Consider the following 7,556-nt stretch of genomic DNA (forward strand, 5'->3'; position numbering starts at 1 on the left):
AGCATCTCCTGACTCAGCCTTCCACTTCCCAGAATTCTCTTCTCTGCTTGTCCCGCCTATACTTCCTGCCTGGTTACTGGCCAGGTAGGAAGTATAGGCGGGACAATCAGAGCAACACATTTAACATACAGAACATCCCATAGCAGGGAATTGATGCCAGATCCTCATGCAGTCTAGGCAAATGTTCTATCATTCAGCTACATCCTCAGACTAGCTTCTTCATCAACTGTAGTTCTATTAACTTATTTGTAATTTGGGGTGTTTCTTTACCTGATACTAAAATTCTTTCCCTTCTCAAAGTTCCTGTGAGTTTCTGAGTTTGCATACTGTGTGCAATCATATGGGAAACAATAAAGAGATTAGAGTGTACTTATAAATTTGTATGCTATTGTTTTGAAGTGTAATAAAATATTTAGTATACGTGGAAGAATGTCTATAAAATATGTATATCAGATCAGTACTTAAATAATAATGTATCTACCTCCAACTTTCAAAACCAGGTCACTGAAATACTTGTGAAGCTCATGTGACTTTAACCAGCAACTCTTGCCATCTCCGTTTCAATCATTTATTGAATTCCAATGAGTTTGCCTTCACATCTCTTTCTCTTACTCTGTTCTGTGTTTCAGGGAAATAGCACTTCCAGTTTTCTTTGCCTTCCAACTTCACAGTGAGATTGTTACTGGGAGACAGCAGGAGGTACCTGTATGGCAGATCATCCCTTTTTCTTCTGGAATTTCCAGCAATGCCTGTCTCTTCTCTACGGGTTTTAGTTCTTGCCAGAGGGTCCCTCCCTTTGTGGACCAACTTCCACCAGGCAAAGCTGATCTTACCTCTCACTGGTGTCTAGCCTCCTGGCTCCAATATCTTCTCATATTACCCTTCTAATCCTCAGGGCATACTGTCCCCTTCTTTTTAGTAGCTGACTCATCATGCCTGGTTTGGCTTCTGTCACCACTGTAGCCAATCATCTATATGAAATCATTCCTGCTTTGAAGAGCAAGAATAGTCTCTGATTTATAAATGGACACTAAAAGCTCTTTTATCTCTAGTATACTAAGAACATTTATCATGCTTAAATTTTATTGAATTCACATTGTACACCTCCCCATATGATTTGTTTTGCCTCCTGTAACTTATTAACTTGATGAACTGTATTTGTAAACCTGTGCATTTATCCTCTTGTCAAAAATGTTGTATTCGTGGGATAAGTACTATTTATCCCCCATTTTATGCTCTCTTATGATTTTTGCAGATTGTTGTGCTTTGTATGCTAACTTCTACTTTAGAATGCTTGTCATAGGTGCATGGCATTATCTTACGGTTTTGTTTTCTTCTGTATGACTTGTATTATATATCATTGCTGTCAAAACTGCATTTGTCTTATTAACAAATATTCCTTCTTTTTTGGTCCTGAGATAGTTTTTTAAGATGAAAATAATCCAGTTTTTTTTAAAACATCAGGCAAAATATCTGACTCTGTTCTACTTTTTTCTGGGAAAAGCTAACAAGTTTGTTTTTTTTTAATTAAAGCTCTGTACCATGTGAGAAACTCTGCACATTTTCTATTTATCTTAAACATTATAAATTTGAGCTATGACGTTTCCTGTTTCCTTGAGTGTGACCTTTCCCCGATTCTGTTTCTCTTTTGTAAATCAGTTTAGATAGACTATTATTTCTGTCTCTGTATTTCATGTGTCCATTTTCCTTCCTTCCATCTACTGCATTCAGAATAACTTAGGTCAGAGGATAAAGGAGCTAGTCTACTACAAGCCTAGTAACCTGAACTGATGTTGGGATTTCTATATTAGTTACTCTTCCATTGCTGTGAAGAGACACCATGACCAAAACAACTTATATTTTTTTTTTTAAAAAAAAAAAGCATTTAGTGTGGGGCTTGCTTACAGTTTCAGATGGTTAGTTCATGATCATCATGGCAGGATGTGGTGGCAGGCAGGTAGGTATGGAGCTAGAACAGTAGCTGAGAGCTACATCTGATCCACAGGCAAGAAGCAGGGAGAGCAAGATTGGGCCTGGTGTGGGCTTTTATAACCTGGAAACTCACCCCTGGAGACACACCTCCTCTAACAAGGATACACCTTATTAGTCCTTCCTAAACACTCTATCAACTGGGAACCTGACATTCAGATAGACGTATGTGCTTATGGGGGCCATTCTCATTCAAACCATCACAGCCACATACAGATGGCAGGTCAGCTCTACAGAATTGTCCTCTGATTCTCACAGGTATGTCACGGTACTCTTGCCACAGCCCATACACATAGCAATGAAAAAAGTTTTAAATTTCAGAAAGAGAATTTGCTTATTCTCTCTTATGTCTAGTTATATTAAAAACTATTATATTTTGGGAGCCAGGGAGCAGGCTCAATGAGAAAAAGCGATTGCCTTGTAAGTCTAATAACTTGAGTTCAATTCCTGGAACCCACAATCGAAGGAGGGATGTGACTCCCTAAAGTTGTCCTCTGACTTACACACAAACACATGCCATAGCACACATGCACGTGCCTATATGCACACACATCATACATCATACACACAAAATAACAATAACAAATACAATTTTATGCTAAGAATGTATCTTTTATATTTTCCATATCTAGAGGTTTCTTTTAAAATTGTGTGTGTGTGTGTGTGTGTGTGTGTTTGGGTTCACATGTGCCATGGTGCAGCACACGTGGACGTCAAAGGACAATTTTGCAGTCAGTTCTCAGCATCCACCTTGTTGAGAGCAGGGCCTCTCTTGTTATTTCTGCTATTCAGCATACTTCAGGGTAGCTGGCTCATGAGCTTCCAGCCAATTACGTTTTATTAACCTTAATATTTTTTGTAATGTGCTTTTAGGCATTTGCACAGCATTGCTACCATATATTAACAAACCCACCTGGAGGATTTTATAAGTATTGTTGTACATGACTCTTTTCAAAAGTAATACCACAATATATACCAATCTACACTATACATTCATTAAAGACAATTTCCTAGAAAGTAATTACTGAATCATTGACATGATCATTTTGGAGACTTAAAGCACAAATATGCCTGAATTATGTCCCCAAAATAATGATACTAGTCCACTTTGATACAAAGTAGCATTTTACTGCACTTCCATTAATGCAAGTCATCCTATTTGTACATCTGAATTATATTTTATATCTGGCAAAGATTTTGAAAGGCATCTCATTTCAGCGTGTGGTTTTTTGTATACTAAAACACTAAATCACTCATTTTGCGATTATCCATTTCAAACGAACAAAAAACCATTTTACTGTGCTTTATCTTAAACAACGGTCACCATTTTGTTCATCTCAAATAGCTTCCAAAGGAAAAGTATATGTTGCTCAGTTCACATGTATTTTTTTATTCGATTTCCCCTTTATTTTTATTTCTTGAAAAAATATGTCAGAATTATATGCTAATTGTGAACAGTTGATCATACACACTCTCTTCATCTGATATTGTCTTTGTGAACCTACATTTGATCAGCCTGGTAAGTGGCTCTGAGGTCTGGCCCTTGGCATTAATCATGGCAGATAGACTCACATTCCATTGTTTCTGCTCGGTTGCTAGCTACTGTTTCTCTTACAGCTCAAGACTTCTAGAAACAGAATCTGTTGCATTTTTTCTTCCTCCCAGCTTCCCACAACCATTTAAAGATTCAACTTGACCTTTCCTCCTGTTCTTATTTCAAGTTACCAGCATGTCAATACCTGAGAAATCTCATCAAAGGCTTAACCGTCTATACCCCACTGACTCATTCTTTATCACAATTTGATCTTGCTTATTTCCGTTCAACACGTTTTTTAGTAATGTAAGTTTTTCAGGCTTTTCTTCTCTAATACATTTCTCCAAATAGCAGCTGTTACCCCTATTTGCCCTTATTTAGAAAGAAAAAAAAATCAAATGTACTAGGTTTCTCCAGTGAAAATTTTTATTCTGACTTGAGAACAAGAAATTGATGCTTGGAAGACAAAATGGGGGTCTTGTGGCCATGCCCATGAGCAGAGCCAAGCCAGGGATTTCTGCGATCCCCTTGGGTTTTATTTTCAACAAGCTAAACATAATTGCTGTTGGGAAAAAAATCAAGTTTTCGCCTTCTCTTTGTTGTTACAATTGTCTGTTTTTAATTATCTGTGATCTGCTGTTCAGATGCAGATCCGGAAACCGACAGCTTCTGTGTCACAGGAGGCCTGGTGACCAAGGCGGGGCATTGGGCCCTACCCAGACCCGTTGCATCAGAGTATGTGATGTACCAGGATTCCCAAGTCATCTGAATACACCATCCGCTTCCAAAGTCCGGTGGCCACAGCCTGGCTCCGCTTTGCTGCGGGTGACTTAATTAGTTAATGAAGCAAAAAGCTCTTGTTTCTAAATGGTAGGGGAGAGACACTGACGATTATTTTGGGTGGCAAAACAGGTTATTCTGTCCCCGTTAAGAACAGAGGTGACACAGATAGACACCACGGTTTTCGTTTTCGTTTTTTGTTTTCTTGAGGCACAGTTACTTTGGCTGAGTGAAGCCGCTTGAACAACTAGAGCCCATTCTTGTCTTTGTTCTTTCTGAGGTGAATGGGAAACAGTAGACTCTTAGAACTGGAGGAACCAGGTGCCAGCTAGTAAAATGTGCAATCTTCCTTCCTTCATTTCACCATATTTCACTTTTGACATTATTGTGTAAAGCTAGAAATTAAGAGGGAGAGAGAGAAAAAAGAACAGCTCCTAATCTGAACACAACTGCTACAAAAAAGCAAAGGCTGGAGATATGGCTCAGTAGGTAAGAGCACTTGCTGTTCTTCCAGAGCACTTGCTGTTCTTCCGGAGGACCCAGGTTTGATTCCCAACACCACATGGCAACTCACAACCATCTGTAATTCCAGTTCTGGGGAATCTGATACCTTTTTCTGACTTCCTCAGGCACCAAGCATGATAGATATCTCATGAAGATAAAACACATAAAAATAAAATAAATAAATCTTATTTATAAAAAGAAATGTGATCATATCATCACACAGAAAACATGTGTGTATAGTTTGAAAGAGAAAGGGGGGCCTAGAAATTCAAGTTGCCTGAATCATTAGCTGAATACTTTATATGCATTTTAAAAAGCAACAAATTGATTTTATTGTTTATTTATTTAGTATGTGTATGCAAATATATATATATATATATATATATATATATATATATATATATATATGTGTCTGTGTGTGTGTGTATGTGTGTGTGTGTTTGAATGAATATGCATGCAATGACCTACATTTGGAAGTCAGGGGACAGTTTTGGAAGCCAGGTTTTTCCTTTTATCATGGGAACCATTTTGATTCCTGACCTCCGAACCTTAATTTTCATATTATTGTTATCCTTACTGATGTTTTGAGACAAGGTCTTTCTGTGTTGCCCTGGGTAGCCCAGTACTTGCTGTGTGTATCACCATGCTCAGCTTGTTTTATTTCATAGTAAACATAGAGAGAGAGAGAGAGCCGACAAGGAACTGGGTTTAACTTTGTTCTTTTCACAAGCCACACTCTGTAACTTAGAGGGGGATAAAAGGAAATGTGCAACTTTCCATGCTGCTTATCCCAAATTATTCAAGGGATTGATTGATTGATGGTTGTTGTTGTTTTGGAGTAACCAGGTCCCTCACATAGTTTAAGAACCTTGCCTAGCAATTGAAAATACCAGTGTTTTCTTTTGCTTTGTTCTTCTATGTTCTTTTAACCACATCCTTTTATCTACTGTTTCCTGTGTGTAGGGTCTGGTTTGCTTATGTGGCTTACCATTGGAAGGTCACAAACAAGGAGAGCTGTTTATTATGACCTTTTATCTCTTCCTACGATACTTCATTTCTTGAACCAGTTCATGATTGGCCTGCACCTATGTCTGCAAGATTTTAGGACACCTAACAGCGTAATATACAATGGCTATCTTGAAATCCTAATTTATCTTCAACCAGCCTAATATCTAGAAGTGGCATTAGTGGAATGATTTCAGATTTCAGATTAGAGAGATAGAGGTTAGAATCAGCTCTGCCCATTTTAGACATTTGCTAGCAAAGTTTCACCCACAAAAACTTACCATTGAGGCAGAATCTTTTTTTTGTCTGCAGAACAGCTATTTCTCATTCTTCTTTGAGGATGGTTCTGTTACTATTTAGGAGCTGGTTGCAGTTAATGAGTCATGAAAGGGTCTGAGCCAACCACCGATCATTTCCCCTTGGCTTATGATTGCTTGAGAAGCAGGTCTATTTCTGACCTCAAAGACAGAAGAGGAAGTAGGCTGAGAGCTTCTGGGAAAGAGTTCTGCTCTGGACAAAAATGAAAGAAGCTTTATTGACCACCTCTTCCACCTCCTTTCAAACTTGCAAATAGATATGGGCCATCTGAATTAACTGTTGTAGCTGCTTGCAACCTCGAGGGGATGAACTTCATGATGAGACCACCTGATGAGGAAGGCAGAGCAAAGGGAGAACGATATTTGATTTTAGAGACAACACCAGACAAAAAAAGCAATCTGGGGCAAAGAACCTTAAGATTTCTTATCACATGATATTAGGTCTCCCCTGCTTCCTTCTTCTTCTTCTTCTTCTTCTTCTTCTTCTTCTTCTTCTTCTTCTTCTTCTTCTTCTTCTTCTTCTTCTTCTTCTTCTCCTTCTTTCTCCTCCTCCTCTCCTCCTCCTCCTCCTTCTTTTTCTTCTTCTTCTTCTCCTCTTCTGCATCTGTGGTGCTGTGGATCAAGCCCAGGCTATCACATATGTCCATCAAGAGTCCACTACTGCCCTCCTCCCCAGCCCAAGAGTAAGGTTTTCTGTTTCATGCAAATGCATTTTTTGTTGTTGTTGTTGTTGGTAGTTTGATTTGATTTGACTTTGTTGTTTAATTGACAGAGGGTTTCATAGTCTGTAGCTCAGGTTGCCCCCAAATTCATCTTCCTGCTTCACCTTCCCAAGTGCTGGGATGACAGGCATGAGCCACCACGCCTGGATCTCTCCTTTTTTCAATAGTTCCATCTTGTTGTAATAACTTTAATCTGAGTAGTCTTTTATTGAATTATAATTGCATCACATTTATTTCTATTATGGTGTCTCTGTTGATAGTCCCACCATTTAATAACCTCACAGTTGCCTTTTCTTGTATAATATAATCTTTTAACATAATAGATTTAAAACATTGTAACTTTTTTTTGCATGCGTGCACATGTGCATTAGTGTTGTCATGAGTGTGGTCATGAGAAGGCCAGAGGTCAACATCAGGTGCCTTTTTCAATCTACTTCTGCAATCTTCACCTTATGTCCTGAGGCAAGATCCCTTATGTGAATCTAGAGGTTGCTGATTCGGCTGTCTAGCTAGCCAGCTTGCTCAGTGAATTCCAAGGGCTGAGATTTCAGGTGTACCACCATACCACCTGACATTTCTGTGAGTTCTAGGCATCTAAACTCTGGTCCTCATACTTGTGTGGTAGTCAGTTTATCTACTAAGCTATTTCCCCAGCCTCTGTTCCAATAGACATTCTTTATACTGATGGTATGGGACACACAAAAT

This window comes from Peromyscus leucopus, chromosome 11 (assembly GCF_004664715.2).
Source record: "Peromyscus leucopus breed LL Stock chromosome 11, UCI_PerLeu_2.1, whole genome shotgun sequence".
In the NCBI taxonomy this organism is placed as follows: domain Eukaryota; kingdom Metazoa; phylum Chordata; class Mammalia; order Rodentia; family Cricetidae; genus Peromyscus; species Peromyscus leucopus.